This window comes from Trichosurus vulpecula, chromosome 6 (assembly GCF_011100635.1).
Source record: "Trichosurus vulpecula isolate mTriVul1 chromosome 6, mTriVul1.pri, whole genome shotgun sequence".
Taxonomy (NCBI): domain Eukaryota; kingdom Metazoa; phylum Chordata; class Mammalia; order Diprotodontia; family Phalangeridae; genus Trichosurus; species Trichosurus vulpecula.
This window is the reverse complement of record NC_050578.1, coordinates 32,658,874-32,681,859: the sequence shown is the minus strand read 5'-3', so window position 1 is coordinate 32,681,859 and position 22,986 is coordinate 32,658,874. Positions and strand designations below refer to the sequence as shown.

The 22,986-nt window shown below is 37.2% G+C and overlaps 1 pseudogene; it reads right to left on the bottom strand.

The window, feature by feature from the left end:
* Positions 1-791: 791 nt before the first annotated feature.
* LOC118854580 overlaps positions 792-22,986 on the bottom strand; it is a 69,941-nt pseudogene continuing 47,746 nt past the window's right edge.

Below are 22,986 nucleotides of genomic sequence, written 5' to 3'. Positions count from 1 at the left end.
GTTTCACAGAAGAAAACACAAATTGGGATAATATGGGGTAATATAGATATTTACAGATATCTGTGATTAGCAGAAAAAAATGTGGGGACAGAGATCAAGAGTGAGTTCTGAGAAATTAGCCATTTGGTTGACAATCCATGCAGAGCCATTGTCTCCGTTTTCCGCGCACAAAAATCTAACTTGATCATGAGGAAACCAGAACAACTGGGAAACAGAACTGATATATGGTGTTAGTCTGAGGGTCATGGAGATAGGCGCTCTTCCTTCCTTTCTCCAGGACTACCCACACACGACATGTCAGTAACACGATTGCTCTTATCCCAGTGTTTTTGAGGGTTCAGAACAGGGGTGGGGAACCTGCGGCCTTGAAACCACATGTGGCCTTCTAGCCCTTTGATTGAATCCAAACTTCACAGAGCAAACCCCCTTAATAAAAAGATTTGTTCTCTAGAATTTGGACTAGGTCAAAAGGCTTCACCCAAAGACCTAAAGGGCCGCATGTGACCTTGAGGCCACAGGTTCCCCCACCTCGTTTAGGATGTGGAGGTCTACCTTCTGAAATATTGAGAAAGAGACTTTCTAGAGAGCACTAAAAAGATGAATCCAGGACCAGATAGTTCTGTCATGTCTATATCCTAGAAGTAGTGGGATTTTGAGGTCTACTGAATTGGAGTAAATGATGTGGGAAAAGGAGAGTCTCTACCTGGGCTGCTGTAGTTTTATGACAGAAGTTACCCAGTTGCCTGGTGGTTCTCAGGCCAGTAAAGTGGGAAGCAGCAAGGACAGTACAGTCAGATGTCCACTTTACTGCTATGTCCATTTGAAAGTTTAAGATCAATTCTGACTTGTACCATTTCCCACATTTCCCATTCTCAAAGCCTTTTAACATGGTTGATGCACTTCTCAGCTGTGTGGTCCATGCCCTCCTCTGTGCTAAAGTGACCAGTGTCAAAACAGATAGAGGAGGTCTTCATCTGTGCCAATGACTCTAAGCATAAAGGATGGTTCCAAGGATGCAGAAGCTTGAGCACTTCCTGAAGACAAAGCTACATCATTGAATGCCATCAGCAGACTTTCCTCTTCCACATTGACAAAGGACAAATAGTGTTGCAGCTTGAATAGTGTTGCTGATGGCCCCTATTAATCACCACATCAATAAAATTGCTCATTATCTTTCTATCAACCTCTTTATTACTAGAGAGATCTTCTTATGGTCATTCTCCGTCTGTTCTTGTGTCATTTAACAAGCAGGCCCCAGCCCAACTATGAAGGGTGTGGTAACCATACCAGGATTCATACCATGCTCCTGGCCTCCTCCATTCTTCAAGGCCTTCAAATACATGGGTGCCAACAGCAGATGTGGACTGTACCAACTCCTTTTGGGTCATAAAGCATAACCACTAATGTTTATGATATCAGCTTTCATATCATTCAATTTGAGTGGAATTTTTTCCAACTGCCTAGGCTCCATCTGTATGGAAATATACTTTTCAGGAGTTGCAAATCTGTCCAGCGTCTTCAGTAGGTTGCTGCATTCCAGTATCATTGTTCACAGTCATGACAGAGACAAGGCTTTTGTCTGGCTGGATTGCTGACTCCAGTTCCTTCAGATAAATGATTCCACTTTTCTGCCCTGAGAGGTAAGTGACTAGATTCTAGAGACTGGCATGAGTCCACCACACATTTGGGCTGTTTGTAGTGAACACATGCTTTCTCCATAACTTATAGAACCTGATGTAACAACAATGTTGCTAGCAGCTGCTGTGGGGGTGTTAGACCAATAACACAAGCACACAGGAGGGCTGCTAGCTAAAGTTCTTTGATCTGCTTGTCTAAGGAAAATAACTTTAAGGGGTTTACAATCTTACTTTAATTAAACATACATATATCATTCACTTAGGGTGAAAAAGTCAGCACCCTGAACTTCAGAGAAAACACAAACAGAAATTACAAGCAGAAATTATATAAACAGAACACATAACACAAATCAGCAGACAGGGCTTCTAAATCTCTGTCCATAGCAATACATACATAGTTACCACAGAGAGAAGCACCAATATCTGGGTTTTCAAAGCCAAGGGGCTCCTTAATGGCTACCCAGAGTCTCCTCTGGCCAAATCACATCCGATATTCAAGACAATATAAAACTAACACTATAAATACTAGATTAAGATCTATTCTGAAATGCATAAGTGGTCAAAGGATATGAATAGTTTACAAAAGAATTGTAAGCTATCAACAAGTAAATTTTTTAAAAGTCCTACAAAACTTATTGAAATAGTCAATTACTAGGGAGGCTGCAAGAAGACAAGAACAATTTTTAAATTCAATTTTATTTTATTTTCAGTTCTGAATTCCCTCTCTTCTTCTAGCCCTTTCCCTACCATAAAGAGGGTAATAAATGCAATAGTTATTGCATTTTAAGTCATGCAAAATATATATTTTACATATTGTTCATGAGCCAAAAGGGGGGATGGGAAAAAGCAAAAAAAAAAAAAGGAAGGAAGGAAGGAAAAGAAAGAAAAAAGACAAAACTATGCTTCAATCTGCACTGAATCCATCAATTCTCTATTTGGAGGTACACAGCATTTTTCCTCATAAATCATTTGGAATCATGGTGGATCACTGTATTGATCAGAACTGTTAAATCTTTCACAATTGATTATCATTACAATATTGCTGTTACTATGTACATAGTTCTACTGGTTCTGCTCAGTTAACTTTGCATCAGTTCATATAAGTCTGCCCAGGTTTTTTTTTTGAAACCATCTCCTTTATCATGTCATACAGTAAAATAGTATTTCATAGCATTCATATATCATAACTTGTACTGACATTCTGTCATTGATGGGAACCCCCTCGATTTCCAATTCTGGGCCACCGCAGAAAGGGCTACTCTAAATATTTTTGTTCATAAGAATTCTTTTCTTTTTTCTTTGATATCTTGGTCGTATAGATGCCAAATTTCTGGGTCAAAGAGTAGTCACCATTTTATAGTTTGAGGGGCATAGTTCAAATTGTTCTCCAGATTGGTTTAGTTTGTTCACAACTCCACTAACGTTAATAGGTACATGAACATACCTATTTTCTCACATCACCTGCAGCATTTGTCATTTTTCTTCTCCATGATCTTAACTAATTTGATAGATGTAAGGGAGTACCACAGAGTGGTTTTAATTTGCATTTTTCTAATTATTAATGATTTAGAGTATTTTTCATATGACTGTTTGCAGCTTTAATTTCTTCCTTTTAGAATTGCCTGTTCATATCACTTGACCATTTAACAAATGGGAAGTGGCTCTTATTCTTGTACATATGGCTCACTTCCCTATATATTTCAGAAATGAGACCTTTATCAAAGAGATGTGCTGCAGATTTTTTCCCTGTTGCCTGTAATTCTCTTAGTTTTGGCTGCCTCGTTTTTGTTTGTGCAATACCATTTTATTTTTAGATATTCAAAATTATCCATTTTACCTCCCATGAATCTTTTTCTCTCTTGTTTAGTCATGTACTCCTCCCAAATTCAGTCATGGCTTATTCAATATTATTTTTCTATGACAAGAGAAATATTCGATTTTTCTCAGTTAATCTGGCAAATTTATATATATATTTGGAAATATTCATCCATTTCATTTAGATTGTCAGTATTATTGATATGCTATAGCGACATTAATAAGCTGATTTTAGAACCGTGAATTGGTCCATCCATTCTAGAATGCAATTTGAAATAATGGGATAAAAGTTACTAAACTATTCCTATCCTTTGACCCAGAGATCTTACTATCAGGTATATATACCAAAAAATTGAAAGCTAGAAAGGTCCTATACATGTCAAAATTTGCACAGAAATCTTTTTGTGGGAGCAAAAACCAGGAAACAAAGTGACAGAAATCTTTTTGTGGGAGCAAAAACCAAGAAACAAAGTGAATTCCCATCTACCTGGTAATGCCTGAACAAATTGTCATATATGAATATGATGAAACATTATTATATTTAAAAATATATGAAAAATTCAGAGAAATATGGGAAGAGATATAAACTAATGGAAAGTGAATTAAACAGTAACAGGGAGACAAAAGACAAGACGACCACAATAATGAAAGTGAAAAGTAAGCAAAAATTTAATTAAATACTGTATAATTGTAATTACTGATTTGACCCCAGAGAAGAGGAAAGACATTTCCCCTCTTTTCTTGGCAAGGTGGTCGGTCTAAAGGTCCAGAGTATTGCATATGTGGTCATATGAGGTGACTCTACTGGTTGTTTTGTTTTGTTTTGTTTTCAGGGTATAGAGGAAGACTCAGTGAGCGAAAGGAATATACATGCATACACACATACATAATACATACATACATACATACATACATACACACATACATACATAGATGTGTGTACACATGTACATACATATACATACACATATGTATATATAAGTATTTAAATACATGTCTGTGACAATGATATAAATTTTATTTTTCTCTTTTTAAAGAATTTTCATATCACATTGAGGCTCTAGCAGAAAGTAGTGTAGCCTATTAGTGAGAATGGCAAGCAACTTCCACAAGCCAAAATCTGACTATAGTTGTCAGAAATGTTTCTTCACTGAAAAGAAAAATGAAGATGTTTCTATATTTCTATATAACCAATCTCAGGTAAATGAAGGCAATGTGAAACAAAGCATATTAGCAGCTAGGTGGTATAATGGGTAAGAGTAATGGACTTGGAGGTAGGAAAACATGAGTTTGAATTCTGCTTCCTACTCTTACTACCTCTATGACCTGGGTGGTTACTTGTCCTCTATCTGCCTCAGTTGTTTATCATTCATTTTGAAGAAGACAAGTGACATCACAGGGTGATGTCTTGACTTGTGTATGAATTGGATTTAAGTGAGGCAGAGTTGCACAGAGTCGTCAGCCTCATTGTTTCTTCCAGGCATCAAAGTCCTTGCTACAGGACAAAAGTCAAGATAAGTGGTGATTGGCCCAGGATGCAGTGGATGACCTTAATGTCTTTGATGTCTGACCAAGCTCTAAGAGCTCCACAGTGCCTGCTTTAGCTGTCTTCATGGTCCACCTCTTCTGCCAGGGAAAGTCTTCACATGCTTGGGGTAGAAATCGCCCTAACTCACCAATGGGTTTGAGCTCTGTTGGTTACCCTCAGCCTAGTTTAGCCCATCTGCTGAGATGGTTTTACCAGGGTGTGGACACTGCACATGCTATACCTTCTTGGAGTCACAGGTAAGAGTTGAGTGAAAGGTGGACACCAAATATGGATGAGCAGTCCTGAAAAGGGCTCATCAAGTCCTCACACCAGAGGTGCTAGTCCTTTCTGTATACCTAACACATCACTCAACTCCCCCATTTACAAAATGGGGATAACAAGAATTGTTGTAAGGAACAAATAGAAAAATATGTACATTTATTGGTATTAATATTAACTTTATAAATTAACATAAAGTTTAAATTCTTCAGTTTGATATTCATTTTGGGAATGAGAGGCACAGGTCTGGATCTACAATTTCATTGGTAAAAGGAATTTGCCTGAGGAAATTCCCTTTATCAATATAGATTAGCTCCTGCTCTGTATTTCATAATCTTAGAGAGCTGTCTGAGGCACTAAGATTTTATGTGACTTGCCCAGGGTCACGCAGCCTGTATATGTCAAAGGTAGTATGTGAACTCAATTTTTGTCTGACCCCAAAACTTTATTCACTATTCCATGTTTCCTCATTGTTAATGTGTTGTTAAGTTGATATATTTTATTTTTACATCACATTCATTTCCAAATATATCCTTCCCTTCCCAATAAACTTTGCCATGTGACAAAGATTTAAAAAAAAAGCCCAGCAAAGCCAAACCCCACATCTCTTTGTCTGACCACATATGCAGCATTCCACATGTAGTCTTCTCTTTCCACAATCAAAGGAAGAAAGAGCTGCCTTCCTTTTCTGACATCAGTACTATAGCATTCCTTAGTAATCAACTGTGAATATAGTATTTACACCCAGAAGCAACCAAACAACAATGAAAGGAAGAAAAGGCAGAAAAGGCACTGGGTTTGGAATCAGAGGAGCTAGATTGGAATCCGGGGTCTGACACTCACTTGCAGAATCATGGAGAAGTCACAACGTTTCCGGTCCCCAGTTGACTCTTCTGGGAAATTAAGTGATTAGACTAGATGGCTTCTAAGGCCCCTTACAGCTCTATAAATCTATGATTAAACTATCTTCTCAATTAGCAGTGATTGATCACTGAGGGTGAATTGAACACGCAGCAGTTCCTGTCTATTGTTCATAGCCAAAACTTGTGCATCAGCTGCATAACAGACTATTCATTCTCTTTGAAGAGGCAGCTATTATCCAGCAAATGGCAAATAACACAAATGAGGTAATCAAAAATGAAAGCCATTCCCCAAGTTTTCCAGAAAGAAAACCATTATAAAAGAATTCAGAACACTCTAAGCCACCTAACAATGTTATAATAGAAACACCTTATCCGTGTCTGATCCACTGACATGAATTTATTTGATAACAAGTAACTTATTCTTAAGAAGAGAGCCCCAAATTCAATTTATATCTCATAGTCCAAGTAAATAAGAAAAGGCTGACAGATCTCCCTCCATAAATCCCAACAATTTCATGTTCCCTGTGGACATGTTGGGGGAAAAGCAGAGAAGAAAATGAGGTTTTACCCTGCTAATAGGCTACATAAGCTGAAAGTTTGTTTTCTGCAGTATGCTGAGAGCACTGTTTCAAAGAGATGGGTATGACACAGAATAATTAATACCTATTTTTTTTTAAAAAAAGTCAAAGGGTAGAAATGGAAAAAATAATGAATGCAAGTTAATAAAATATAAACTAAAAATTGGCACCTAGGCAGCAGAAATATATGATACTTGCTTTAATCGTATTTTAGCTTAAACAGGGAAAAAAGAGCCATATGTGGATATGTCTGTATCATTTATGTACAAGGGATAACTGATGTTCTTCATTCTTGAATTCCTTGTAACATCTATTTACCAGTTGAGTGTGCTTATGAGAGCTGGGATGGAGAAAGTTCTTGTACCTGCATATTAGGAGACTTAACTTGTTAAACTCTATTAGGTACCTGAAGGACAAGCTTAGAATATCTGTCACTACCAGTTACTGAAGCTGAGTTAGGACTGGGGGCTCGAGGGTTTTACCTTTGCCCTTTTAATCATTCTCTAAAAGACCTCACGATGTAAGTGAAATAGCAAGGAATACCTTGTCCAGAGAAGCCTTCACCTAGCAGAAAGGTAACCTATACCGAAGGGATGCTCTGGAGGCACTCTGTTGGGGATTGGAAATATGAAAGAGTAGGAAGCCTTGCAGAAGAAATTTTCGATAATCCAGTCCTATGTGACATATATTTGATAAACTTTTGTTCTGGTAAACTAAAAAACACATCTGAAACTGGGCCTCTGGGAGTTCAGGTCTCATGTTGGAATGAAAGAGACACTTAGGTTATTTAATAGTTAGAAGGAGGCTAACTTTGCCATAACATAGAAAGGTTACTCAACCCTTGTTGATTTAGAACTTAGCTCAGACAGACATACTACCTCCCTCCTTGACCCCCAACTCCAAACAGAAACACATCTGGTCAACGTGATGGGATCTGCTGACTCCCACAGCCTCAAGACAGTTGCCAAGCTGGAAGGGTACAGACTCACTGTGAGTGGGTCTTTTAATGTCTTTGAAAGCCTAACTGTGACTAGGAAGCCACATCAATGTGGTCTGAGGCCAAAGGACAGCCCTAAATGTGGCTTTGGCCTTAGCTCCCCGGGTCTTTCAAGCCTAGGGAACAGCATCTTTGCTTTTTGGGAAAAGAACTAGATTAACCTACCTGGAGTGCAGTTGGGGGGAGAGGAGAAATTCTGTTCAAGACTGACCCAATCATACCCATCAGCCTCTTTTTTTTTGTCCTGGTGATCTCTGATCCTTCTGATCCTTTCCCTCTCTGCAGGGTCCCCCTCTCTTTACAAAAATATTATGAAAAACCTTTCCCTTTATCTCACTACCAACTCAAAGTTATCATTGTATCTCTCTTCTCTCCACTGCCAAACTTCCAGAAAGAGAAGTTTTCATTCATTATTGATTCAGTCAGAGGAGATTTGGCAGAAAATGAGTCTTCAAAGGAATGTAGGGCTCCTGAGAGTTAGAGATGAGGAAGGATCAAATAAGGTAACATGTACAAGGCTTTTCAGACCTTAAAATGCTAGATCAATGCTAGTTATTATCACAATTACTATCATTATCATTGTTTATATTACTTTCACATTACAGATGTAGGCAATTAGCTTTGTGAATTCAGAGAGGCAAAAGATGGAGATCTAAGAATCTCATTTTGTCCTCTCCTCCTTCCATGATTTCCTCACATCACCGCGTCTCCATTTATTGAAACCTTCCTTCAAGGAAAAATTCATATTCTATCCACATAATGATGCCTTTCATGATCACTCAAGGAAGAAGTAGGATAGTTACCAACTCAAATTTATATGATTCTCTATTACCATTCCTGTGCACTTAATCATAATTCATTTTATGATATACTTATTTGTGTCTCATACCTACAACTAGATTGATTAAATGAGATGTGTCTAGAAGAGGGTCTTTATTGTAAGGAGGATCAAATCAGTGCTCTATGAGAAACAATTATAGGAATTTGAGATGTTTAGCCTGGAAAGGAGAAGGTGGAACCTCATCTTCTCTCATATGGAAGAGGAATTTGATTTATCTTACTTAGCACTGCCAGAGCAAAATAGGAATAACTTTGTGGAATTTACAGATAAATACAAGGGAAATATTCATTACTCTTAGAGAAGTCCAAAATTTAAATGGAGTGCCTCAAGAGGAGGTGATTTCCCCATTCCTGGAAATATTCAAATAAAGGTTGGATGTCCACTTGCCAGGAATGTTCTATACACACTTCCTGCTCAGGTAGGGGTTAGATTAGATGATGTCTGAAATTCCAAATCTTGAATTCTATATGCCCTTGAGGACAGGGACTGTATTGTTTTACATCATTGTAATACCAGTGCCTAGCATAGTGCCAAGCATATCATAGATGACTAATACATGTTTGTTTAATTGAATTAGACAAGCTATAGGGATTCAAATAACTGCTTTATTCCTTCATTGCCTTCATTTTTTTCTCTTTATTGATGGATGATACTTTTTGTTAATCAAGCCCTCAGAAAGAACACTCTTTAAAATGATTTAACCAAGTCATTTTTAGTATTGTGACATGTTTGGAGCCTTAATGGGATAAACCAATCATCTCACTGGAAAAAGTTGATATCAAATGGACCTCAAAGTCACCCTTTGCTTGTATTCAATGTTCACCTTTTATGTACTGTGCATTTTGCTCAGACAGGACCACAATACCAGAGAACATAGAAGATCTTCTTTTGCTCATTGAAACAAGGACTTCTTGGATATCTCTTTCTACCCTATCATTTGTTATATCCATTTGCTGGAAGGGAATGTTCTTAATAGGTTTGTCTGGATAAAGTATGATTGTGTGTATATATGTAAGTGGTATCTTTGCAAACAACTCCTCAAGCACTCCACCTTTTGACAGTATTTACTTATGAGTGAAGACTAATTAATGGTCTTGGATACATCGTTAACCTCTGGAAGTGGTTTCCTGCTGAATGGAGGGCCTCCCTCTTCTGTCAGGAATCGATTTTGAATATAGTGCTGCTTCCTCTTAACTTATGATACCAACTCAAGGGAAGAGACCACACAAAGAAAACAAAAGAATAGAGTAGAGAGATGGTGTGAAATACAGAGATGAACTAGAGGGAATGGGCTGGTCTAAGGATCTGGAGTACATAGATTGTATAAAATGTATAGATTTTATGTCAAAGAAAAGAAATAATGGCCCTGTCCAATGATGGACACTGTAATGAATGTTGTATCACGAAAAAGAAAGAAGATGACAGCTATTAAGTGAACTAAAGCAAATCTCCTAACCCTTAAATAATTGAAGATTAAATAATAAAAAGAATAAGGAAAGATGTGTAAGATACAGGAAAGGGGAAAGAAAGGACACCACTTTTAGGCCAGTAAATTTTATTGTATTTTCCTGGCAATCATCCCAGAGGCCTTCTAGAAGAAGAAGAATTCCACAAAGCTCTTGCTGTGGGGGCTGGGATTTTCTTGACACTACTATTTCTTTTCAATCTATAATGTATTTAATAGGGAAGGATTCCTTTTCATTATATGCTACCTCTAGAGACAGTGTTTCCAAACTATTTAATGTCTGTCTAGAAGAGAAAACAGAGTACCATGGGATAATGAGTTCAAAGGAGGCACAAGAAGTATCTTGTGTAAAGCTCAAGAGATTCTCTTGAAATGACTGGATGCCCATGAACTGCAGAAGAAAGTATTGACTGATTGCACAGACACCTATGCCAAGGTATCTAAGAAGTCAAATAGAGAAAAGGGGGCTTAGCAAGGCCTCTGCATGGTGGTAAGAAATAGGGGATTGGCGATGGTGAGTGGAGAAAGTACAGAGGAAAGATCAGTTGACCTAGTAAGAACAAATGTAGCTTGAATGCCCATAGTATTTAGTCCTGGGGTTTTTTCTACTCTTCTCAAGACACCAATAAACAATATTTTAATAAGTGCCTACAATGTGTCAGGCAGTTTGAAGATACAAAAACATGAGAAAACAAAATAAAACAAAACAGTCCTTGCTATCAAGGAGCTTATAGTCTAACAAGAGAAAAAACAAATATATGCCCATAAGACATGGATATAGATATCAGTACAGGATAATTTGTAGAAAATCTCAGAGGGAACAGTTGAGCATTATGTGATAGGGAAAGGCTTCTTGCAGATGGTGGGATTTTAGCTGGGACCCAAAGGAAGCCAGAAGATGAAGACGAGAAAGGAGAAGACACTAGCCATGAGGGACAGGTGAGCATATCAAATCTGCCCCTGCCACCTGTTTTCTAGAGAATCCTGCACCAAACTTGGCAAAGTCAATGATAACAAATTAATTTCATAACAACATCATTAACCTCTGGTTGCCAACGATGGTAACAACCATTGTTACAACAACAAAAAAAATTCTTGAAGTCAGATATAATTCAAATTCATTTATTAAGTGTTTGTTTTGTGCCAGTCACTGTGATATGCCCTAGTGATCCAAACACAAAAATGAAACAGAACCCCTATTCTCAAGGAGCTTATATTCACTGAGGTTACTCCTGATTTTCCAGTCCTAGAGAATGAGCCTGGCGGCAGGATTCAGCACCATGAGACAAAAAAGGCCTGATCGGAGGCCGAGTATGTGAGGGAGGTGTGGCAAGAGCTTTAATTTTTTCCGAAGTAAATCAATTGCATTATCATTCCAAATGAAGCTTTTGATCAAATATTACACTGTGCCCCACATTCATAGAATTATAGCATCATAACTTCAGGGCTGAAAGGAATTTCAGAGATCATTAAATCTAAGCTCATTATTTTATAAATTAGGAAACAAGAGTCAAAGAGAAATGCCTTGTCCCAGATGCTAAGTGGAAGAGCTCATTTTTGAAACCAGGTCCTCTCATTCTAAGTGAAACACCAAAAATCTTTCCCCTATGCCATGGCTAATTTTAAATCCCTTCCCATAGGAAAATAATAATCAGACACTCCAAGATCTTAGTCTGTTTCATAATATCTCTATGGCAGAGAAAATGTTGAATGATTTATTCAACCCAAGTTCCTTTCAAAATTGTTCTTGGCACTGTTCTGCCACCAAAAGAGAAAAGACAGAGAAGCATTTCAGACATTAGCTTTCCTTATAAAGTCTATTTAAGTTCTATGACAGTCATGCTTTGGGCTGAAGCAATAAAGGACAGAGTAGAGTGAGCATTTGGAGCACATTTGACTCCACAAAAGTTTTATATACAATCAAACTGCCAACCTTAGGTTTCCTAGCACCTAACAACACATCAACACCGCATCCCTTCTAGGAGTGGAATTTTCCCATCAGCGAAAGCATGTGCCCAATTGGTTCCATGCCATCAGCCAACTACTTTGAGCCAACATAATATAGCTTGCAAAAGCTCAATATGGTTGCCTGACTGCCCCGAAGTTTTCTCTGGTCAGATACCCTCAGCTGGGTGTTCTAGGCATGAAATTTGTGAGCTAACTACTAGAAAGGCTGCTATTCACCAAGTTGGCTAACATTAGGGTTCAAAGAATTCTGACTGTCAAAGACCCCCAAGACCTAAGACATAGGCACACCTTAGAAAATGGAGGAAGAGCTCATAATATCTTGTCAAGCTATCACTGACTTTGTGATGCAGAGTAATCTTTGGCTAACCCTTTAATGTATTCTGTGGTTAGGATTCCAAGTACATTACAGCATAAGAGAACACACACCACAGAGGAGAATGAAAATGGGGACAAAAAATGGAAAGTCTCCAAGAAGAGATATCACCTGGCACTTCTGCTGCCTCTGACAAAATCAGCTTCACAGCCATAGAATGAAATCATAGGCATTGCGAAGTCTTGATCAAGAGGATAAAGTACTGTACTTAAAGTCAGTGAGACCTGAATTCTAATTCTGCCTGAGACACTTAACTAGACAAATTCATTTAACCTCTCTCTCTGTCTCTCAACCTCAGTTTTCTTCTCATAGAGCTGTTGTGAATGAAGATGGGTGTGATGATATATATAAGGTGCCGTGGAAAGCTTATGACTAATATCACCTTTTAAGAATATCACCATAGATGTCTAGGCTCCCCATGCTTTTATGGGCTGCTCTTTGGAAAGCCACAAAGAAGACAGCGTTGGCCTTTTTTGCTTCCACAGTTTAATTGCTTTGCCTTCCTTATTGTGGTAACAGCCACCAGCTATTCTGGAGGCATATGTATCAGATAAAATACAAATTCACTTATTGTCTTAATTATATACCCATCACTATGCTAGGCCCTGGAGAGAAAAATAAAAATAAAACAGTCCCTGTCCTCCAGAAGGTTACATTCACTGAACTTACTCCTGATTTTCCATTCCTAGAGAGGGGTACTAAGAGGGAGCATGGGACAAAAAGGCATAATTTGGAGTAGGGTATACAAGCTAGTTGCTACAAGAGTTGGTTGGTTTTTTTTTGTTTGTTTTTGTTTTGTTTTTCAGATGAGTACAACCCCTACCAGAAGTGGTCTGGCCAGAGGACTATGAAAAAAGCACCAAGGAATTCGGGTAGCATAGGTCAGAAAAGCGTGGCCGAAAGAGCAGTTTAGTCACGCAAATGAGCCCACCTGTCCTAGAAGTTAACAATAATGTCTGCTGATTAACCTCTCTTCTTGAGATACTTTGATAAGAAATTCTGCCTTTTACCATAGACAATTTTTTTTCAATGTACTAATTGGGGGTTCTTAACTTTTATGTATAATGGACCCTTTTGGCTAGAATCTAGTAATGCCTATGGATCCCTTTCAGAATAATGGTTTAAATCAGGCCTAGATAACATACGGCCCTTGCCGGCCAAAGGATTTCTGGCAGCCTATGAAAAATATAGTGCTGCCACTACGCACTCTCCTCTTCGTCAGAAGACCCAGGGAAACGAACTATTATCAGTCTGTCTCTAGTCTAACCTATCTGTGACCGGAAGAAATTTACAAGTTGTGTAGGTCTGGTTTGAATGTATAAAATAAAGAAACGTTAAATTACAAAAGAAACTAATTATATTGAAATAGAGTTATCTTTTTTTTAAGTTCACCAACCACAGGTTAGGAATCACTGGAGCACTAGCTGGAAAGGACCTTTAAGGTTATATAATTATAGAATCTAAGTTTGCAAAGAACCTCAAAAGACATTCCTTCCAACCCTGATGTAGTGAGGAAGTTAATGTTGATCCTTAATGAATCGGCTTACCTTGCCAGGACAGTTGATGAAATCTCAGAACGTAAGGGAAATATTTAACAAAATAAATAAAAATCCAATAAAACAATGATAATGTTACATTTTAAAACTAAGTTCATATGTGTCCTGCAGCAATCCTGTGTGTATTAATGACCCTGTTGCTATTTAACTCTAACAGCACTTATATAGAATATTCCCCTGGTATACCGGTTGATTAACCTTATGAAGAAAGGAGATGCTACTTATCAAGATTAATTCTTTTTTTTTTTGGAGTGGGGAAAGCAGGGCAATTGGGGTTAAGTGACTAGGCCAAGGTCACATAGCTAGTAAGTGTGTCAAGTGTCTGAGTTCGGACTTGAACTCAGGGCCTCCTGACTCCAGGGCCGGTGCTCTACGCACTGCCCCACCTAGCTGTCCCAACAATCTCAATTCCTGATGGAGCCATTCTGTCCCTTGGCGATCAAAGCTTGCTTTTCTATAGGTTCCTATATGTTCACCAACCAACCTTTTGATGACATTGGTTCAAAATTCCACAAAGAATTGAAATCAAGCTCACTGGTCTGCAAGATGAAGCCTCTACGTTGAAAAGAATCAGGACATAGGCATTAATATTTCACTCATTGTATTTATAGTTCCGGTGCCTAGCACATGATATGTATCTAATAAATGTTTATTGATTGATTGTTTGCACTTATCCAATCCTTGGGAGTCTTTCTTATTCTCTGCATTCTTTTGGGTTTTTTGTTTTTTGGCGGTTTTTTAGTCACAGTCAAGCTATTTTATTCATATGTTTTAACTGAAACAGGATTGTGGTTAATGGATTTTTTTTCCAATTATTAACAGTTTATCTAGATGTCAGTTATCTTAAAACTTCAACATTGGCTCAACAATCTCCTCTACCATTTATTCCAGTTTCTTGTTGACTCGAACTCACCTTGGGCAGCTAAGGGCTCTTATCATCTCTCTACTTGTGTTAGCTACTAACCTCCTGCTAATTATGTCTGTTATATCTTTTCTGGGCCAAAAACCATGCTCCCTGGCAGAGAGAATAGAAGCAAAATTGGAGTTGAACAGGTCTGCCTTCTCTTTGTTATCCTTTAACCTCGTTGCACATACCCCCTGCAACAATCTGATCCCTTATTTAAACCTCTTCTTTCCCCCCATTATAGCTTAAAAGTGTTTTATGGACCTTAGCCGTCCTTGCTAGCCTAAGCTCAATCTGATCTTTAGCACTGTTCTTACAAGATCAAGTCCCACTTTTGTGTTCATCTGCCACATTATATGCCCTTGCTTTCATCTTCTGTTAATGTACTTCCAACCCACTCATCTTGTGGATAAAGATACAGAGACTGCAAGAAGCTATGTTATTTGCTTTCATCCATTCATGCATTTAATCATTCAAGGTCAAAGATTCTGAGTAAAGGGTAATCTTCACTGTACTGATTCCCATAGACAGGTCCAAATTTAGGCAGAACTTACCTGGAATGAGCTAGAAAATTAAATTGATCCCATCAGTAAATTGTGTTAGAGGTTGCAAGGAAAAGTTTAACTGTTTGTTGCCTTATTTATTCTGGGCTTTACACTATACCCACCATCCTACAACTCCAGAGAACAATTAAGCATTTGCCTGGTGGGCTGTGGGGGAGGGAGGCTATACATTTTATGCCCTGTCTTTTTATCCTCTGACATCAAGGAACAGAATGACCTGTTGCCTCTGAACACTCCCGGGAATGTGCTTGATCTGTTTTGAAATGGCAGTCCCACCCATTTAATAGTTAAAACAATATCTCCTTTTATCATCAAAAAGCATCAATTAAGTCTGCAATTGAATAGAACCCTGTGCTAGATGGAATTCCTTTATTCATTGGCTTTTAAAATATCTTTAAATTACATTGCTATCCAACTTCCTTTTTTTAAAGAGGGACAATAACATTGTTTTCCATTCAAAATAAAATAAACTTTATTAAAAAAAGATGAAGGAACAGAAAGAAATGTAAGTTATGACTACAAAAGGGGTTCCAGTTAATTAAAATATATTCAAATATGAATAAAAATGGAGATCTATTTAAATATAATAAACACATCACACATAAGTAAGCAGAACCTTGAAAATACATATAACATCAAATGACTACCACAATGTAAATGAAAAAAAAAACCCAAATATTCAAATGAAGATCTGCGCTTTCCAGCCATAATGGCCAATTCGGGCCCTTTCACTGGAAGATGAATAAATGCACCTCCCTCTGTTTTGGTGGAGAGGTGGGGAAGAATGGGTTCAAGATGCTCTTTGTACCACCTGGGGTTGTTGATGATTAAATTGGTTTTAATGTAACTTTATTTTCTTTATTAAAATGCAAAGTTAACTTAGAAAGTGGGAGTTTCATTATGCAGAAATGGCTGCTATGAAAACAAAAGAAATAAGTAGAGCTTCCAAGAGGTGGAAGGAAGGAAGGAAGGAAAGAAGGAAGGAAGGGAGGAAGGAAGGAAGGGAGGAAGGAAGGAAGGAAAGAAAGAAGGAAGGAAGGAAAGGATCAGGAGGGCAGGAAAAGACTGAGATTTTGTATGGTCCAAAGTTTGGGTGGCCTCTTACCAACCACGTGTAATTTTAGCTGATCTTTTCTTTTGCAACTATGCTAAACACACACACACACACACACACACACACACACACACACACACACCAGAAAAAGCCAGAGGTCATCAAGGATAGCCTCATTTTACAGATGATGAAACTCAGTCTCAGAGATATAAAAGTGATTTACCTAAAGTCATACGTAGTAAGTAACAGTAATGTTATTTAGACCAAGGTCCTTCATGTCCAAACCCAGCACCCTATCCATTGCACCATAATGTCTTTCACTATTATTCAACCAGAAAGTTTAAAAACTAAGATGACCAATAAGTGGCAATTTTATTCTTTTAAACCAGGCAGGCCATTTTACAGAATGATCTTGGTCCTAACTCATTTTGTAGAGGTAGGATTCCATTGTATTTCATATATATATAGATAACTGTTGAATGTTGCATTGTATCAGGTTGTTGGTTTTGTTCTTGTTTTTTGTTTCCTCATAAGAAATAGGTCAGTATTATTTGCCATGACAAAGGAGAAAGGGGCGGATAACATCAACAGATGTTATAAAAATCTCATTTTAAATGTTAGTTTCCACCTTTTCCACCACTTAACCTTTTACTAGCAATTAATAAACAGAATTCACTTCTCTGATTTTTTCCTCTTCTTTCTCCAGGTACCCAATGACGTAAAGGCCAAGGAAGGAGAAGAAAACCAATGGGCCCCATAATTCTCACACGGGATAACCCATTCCAGAATAACATAGAGTTGGCCTGATTTCCAGTTTTCTAAAGGACAGAGCCACATGAGGGAAGCTGACTCTTTAAGTGATTCAGGTTTCACAATTCCCTTATACACAGCTGGAATTAAATCTGAGTCCAGTCCCTAAGGCAATAGTTTAGCTACCTCCCTCTAAAACACATGGTCCCTCTGGCACGTGTTGTAATTAGGGTGACACCTCAATAAATGAGTATCCTAGAACACAGGTGCTCTGTAGCCTTTGGCAGCTGGTAAAATGAAGACATTATTTTATCCAGTTCCACAACAATTATTGTCTTTTTTCATATCCTGCTGGAAATGTCTAGGTTTCAGTTTTGCTAAGGAATGGAGAGTGGGTGTTGTTTTCCTTAGAGGGCCTGAAATTCTAGAACTTGTCTGTTCAGCAGGGCCGAGTCAACAAAGCCTTCAAGGCGTTGGTTGACCTTTAGGCTCCTGTGAAAGGGCCATCCATTTCCGAAGGGTTAGAAACCGAAGGGTAGAAGAGAGGCAGTCCCTTGGCCCCAGCACCATTATTTGTTCCAAGCACAGACTTGTTCTTCCATGGGAAAAACGAGTTCATTATCGACATAAAAAAAGAAAGAAAGAAATCACTTACAAGATAATGAGCATAAAAATGATTGCTTCTTTACCGACAGGTGAAGTGAAGCAAAAATGATGAAGTACAATTCCATAAGGCCACACAGTGAGCAATAGACCCAAACTTCAAAAAGTTTCCATTCTTAAGTCCCTGTCAACATTCATTCTACACACACAGCTTTTCTTTTCTCTCATACATTTATCTTAGGCTCAACAAGGAGAAATTTTAGTTTTTCTGAGGATGAAAGCTTTTGAAGATGGGAGAATTTCCTCAAAGATTTTTTTTTGCTTTAAAATACGTTTAATTCTAAAATAATGAGAACTTCCATGAAAGCCTGACAGAAGATGAAAAATTATCAATTAAACATGTAAGCAAACACAAGAATTCTGCAACAATGTTAATGTTGTAATAACTATCAGGATTGATTTATGAATCTAAAAGGTTTACACAGTAGATTTACAAATAAACCACAAGAACAGCTTCTTTTGAAATGATTATGATCCATTAAAAGCAAATAAATTTTAAATACTGTCATAAAGAATGAAGATCTCTACTTCTTTTATCAAAAAATACTTTAAAAATTCAAACATATGCCAGTTGAACAGGCAACTTCCTTTATACAGTTTTTCAAAGAATTTTCCTCATACCCACCTCCTCCTCACCATTATCGTATTGCTGCCTTTACATCGAACCCAGGATGGTGGAGGTTTTTTCATTGTGAAGATTTCAGAATTGGTGAGGAGGTGCTATGGAAGTGTTAAGGAAGAAGAGCCTTTATGTCTGCATCTGGATCCCTCAGTTCTACTCCCCTTGAATTTCAGCACACAGATTATTTCATCCTTTCTGTATGCCTAATTGCCAAATTCCACTTCATTTTATGTTTTGTGGATCAAGCCAATGTATAAAAAAATAGCCTTGGACTCCAAATGTAGACAAGTGACATTCATTTCAATTGTGGTGGATCAAATATAATCAGATCCTAAATCTCCTAATTTCATCTATGAAGCTAATAGGCTGTATTAATGAATTTCACAGTAGGCTGACCTTTCAGTGAAGCCAAGCTCTGTGGATATACAGCACTGTGTATCCCACCACAAATGTTTCTTCTGCTTAACTCTCCTGGCCTTACACCAAGTGGGCACATGTTTCTCTTTCCCAGAATGCTCAAGCTTTGGGTAGCATGGGTTTCTTTCACCATGGCAGACAGCCATGCTTTCTTTGACTGAAATAGACTTTGGCCGTACATGCTTCTCAGAGTTACAGGTCCAAGTGGTAAAGCCAAAGGGAATTTTGTCTGAGAGGGAGCTTTCAAATTAGACCCCATGTGATTGCCATGTTTTTGGACGTTGACTGTATCTGTTCATAGCCATTAACTATGCTGTACAGTTAGGACAGGTTGGACAGATTGTTGGAAGGAGAAAAGATTTATCATTTTTAGTGAGATCCTAGCTGTATTTCTTTTTTAAATTGTTCAAACAACTTCACTTTGATGCTCTCAAAGAGTAATGAGAGGTAAATAATATATTAGAGGCATTTGAGAAAATTAAAAAGTAGATTCAAGTAGATAATAATTCTTGATATGTTCAGCTTAATGCCTTCAGGACATTTACTGGAGTTTTAATCAGACAGTTTTAATCAGTATGCTTAATATACATAGGCTATACAACACATATTTCTTGAGGATTAGTGTCTATGCTACATAATTTATTTGTTTTGTATATTTACATATATATGTGTGTATATATATACGTGTGTATATATATACATATATAATGTAAACATTTATAGATATTTCACAGTCTTTATGGCATCCCTTTTTGGAACTTACGTTCAACTTATTCACAACTTTTCCTTATGATCCTCAGTCTCCCATGATGTGGAGCTCTCTCACATTGCTATTGAAAATGGGTTACTGCATAACAGGAAATAAGAGGAAATCTGTTACTGCATTGAATGAACGTTCGTGTGCTAACTAAAATTCTCCAGTTTGAAGTGGTCCAACTTAGAGTAAAAGGAATTTAATACACAGGACAGAGACATTAAACCTTCAAGCAGGTCTATTCTGTTTTACAGTTAATGAATTTAATTTTATTAGCTATTTATTTTTATTAGTCAGGATTTATATTATTAGTGACCATACTGTGGATGGGCTCTCAACTAATAGTGAAGAGACCATTTCTGAAATTATGAAAAATGAAAATTTTAACATACAGAATCTCAGTGGATAATCAATCAAGTTTTCTTCTCTGAAAATGATTAAGGCATTGATAGGAATAAAGATATTGAAAGGCAATGATTAGAGGATTAAGTGCTGTTCTGAGAGTAAGGAAAAACCTAATTTTGAATCCCACTTCTGACACTAACCAGTTGTGTACCTGTAGGCAAGGCCTCTAACCTATCCAATCCTCCATTTCCTCATGTGTAAAATAAAGATAATAAAACCTGTAATGCCTAGCTCACAGGGTTGTTGTGAGGTTCAAAAAAATATAATGTATGTAAATTGCTTTGTATATCTTCAAGTGTTATATAAATCTCTGCTATTATTAACTGGAAATAAATGGCAGCTAGCCTTTTAGTTTCATGAAAAGAAAAATAATTTACTTCAAAGTCTATCTTTTTGACAATATAATTCCACCTTATATTCCTATAGTGCTTCAAAGTTACAAAGCATTTCCTCCCTCAAAGTTACATTGTGAGGTAAGCAATGTTTTGTTATTTATACTTTGAAGAGAAAAAACTGAGATTCAAAAGAATTCACTTACCCAAGGTTACATAAGGCTCTACCACAATCAAGAAGTGGTGAAACTGATTTTTTAAACCACATTATGAGATGTCATGTCTGACATTTACTTTATATTTTAATATATGTCTAAGTACATTTAGTTGGACACCATTTTGAATGAGTGGTGCTGAAGGTTCAAAGAATATAACTGTTAATATTCCATAATATGACAAGGAGGAGAAAAGACAGCCATATACAAAAATCACCTTTTTTGTTCTTTAATAAATATTAATTAATGATTATTTGTCATTATTTGTCTTCCATTTGATCTTATAAATTTATAGATTTAATGGTCTTGAGTAAACTCTTATGAATTGCACCATTGTAGGGAACTCTTAGGGTGGAAACTTCTTACACCAATAAAAGTCAAAAATATGTCTATAACTTCAAAGTCAAAGAGTTTCCTGGGCCACTGAGAGATGAAGTGGCTCTGTCACACCATGAATATTAACAGAAGCAGCATTTGAACCCAGAGTTTCTGGGACCTAAGGTCCTCTCTCTATTCACTATGTGAACCTATCTCTTAGAAATCACCCCTTTGCTCAAACGCCACCTGCTACTTACTGCCTCCTTTCCAGATGCCCTCATATTTAGTTCTTTCCATTCCGGAAATTACTCCGTATATATTTTGTATTGATTTATGTGATTTGTTTGTTTGTTTACATTATTCCACCTAATAAAATGTAAGCTCTTTGAAGGAAGGGAGTCTTGGTTATTTTTTTAATCCCTATTTTTCTCACAATGCCTTGCACATAGAAGCCACAATAAATGATTGTCGAATTCAATTGAATTAACTCATATCCAAAGAAATGATGTGTTGTTGGGGTTCAGTTGTTTCAGTTGTGTCCAACTCTTTGTGAATCCATTTGGTGTTTTCTTGGCAAACATACTAGAATGTTTCACCATTTCCTTCTCCAGCTTGTTTTACATATGAGGAAACTGAGGCAAACAGGGTAAGTGACTTTCCCGGTGTCATACAGCCAGTAAGTGTCTGATACAGGATTTGAACTCAAGAAGATGAGTCTTCTTGACGCCAGGTCTTACACCTCTCTCCATTATGCCACCTTCAAAGTTACCCTATCTGCCTATTTTATAAAATTTGCGGTGATTATAAAGAAGGATAATCAAGCCATATGATTCAATTTTTTCTTGTTAAATGTTTTATTGATGTTCTTTTTTCTTTGATACAGCATCGTCAATCTCTGATGATTTCCTCGCTGGTAAATAGAACCCTCCTATGTAACAAATAATTACAGTAAATCTGCATTCTCCACCCATAGTTCGCCATCTTTTTGCTTAGATGTGGAAGGCATATTTACCAGCTCTCTTTTGAAGTCATGATGGTTCATTATATTCAGAGTTCTAAAGTTTTTCATTGTTGTTTTCCTTTACCTTATGGTAGTCAATGTGTAACTTGTTCCCCTGGTTCTACTTCCTTCACTCTGGATCAGCTCAGTCTTCTCAAGTTTTTATTCACATTTGTCATTATCTATAGTGCAATAATATTGCATTTTATTTGTATGCCACATTTGGTTTAGCCATTTCCCCAAAAGATCAACCTCCACTTTCCTTTCAGTTATTTGTTCCTACAAACAGTGTTGCTTTACTTGCATGTGTGTGTATGTGTGCGCACACACACACAAATGTGTGTATGTGTGTATGAGATTTTTCCCCCATCTTTGATCTTCTTGAGTTTATTACTAGTTATGTTGTCTCTGGATCAAAAGGCATGCACAATTAATGGCTTTTGAATATATACACACAGAGAGATATATAATTTCATGTGTATTTTGGACAAATCCACAGCACCAATACATTAGACTGCCTATCTTCCAACATTTCACATTTTTGTCTTTTGTAATCTTTGGCACTCAGAGGCATAAAGTTAAACATTTGAGTTATTTCAATTTACAATACTCTTCATATTAGTGATTTTGGAGCATCTTTTTATCTGGTTGTTGATGGTATTCATTTCTTCTTTTAAAACCAACTTTGACAATTTATTTGTCAGTAGTTACTATTTGCATAAAATTTTCATGTTAATAAGAGATGAGATGCCAAATTCAGGGAAAATTTTGTAGGTCACTTTGGCAGAATAGAGTGTATGAAGTAGAATAATGTTCAATAGATGTGCAAAGATAGGCTCAAATTAGATTGTACAGATCTTTAAATGCAAAATTTGTATATTACCCAAGACAGCTCTGGGATATGCCACTTGAAATTTCTGGTTTTTGTATGGGACCGAAGCTCAGGGAAGTGATTGGATCAGTTACGTAGATCTGTGAATCATTAACCATAAAGATGGCAATTAAATCCATGGGAGAAGGTAAAGTGCAAGAGGACTGACAGAGAGACAGAAGTCAGAGAGACAGAGGAAAAGAAAGAGGCTGAGGTGA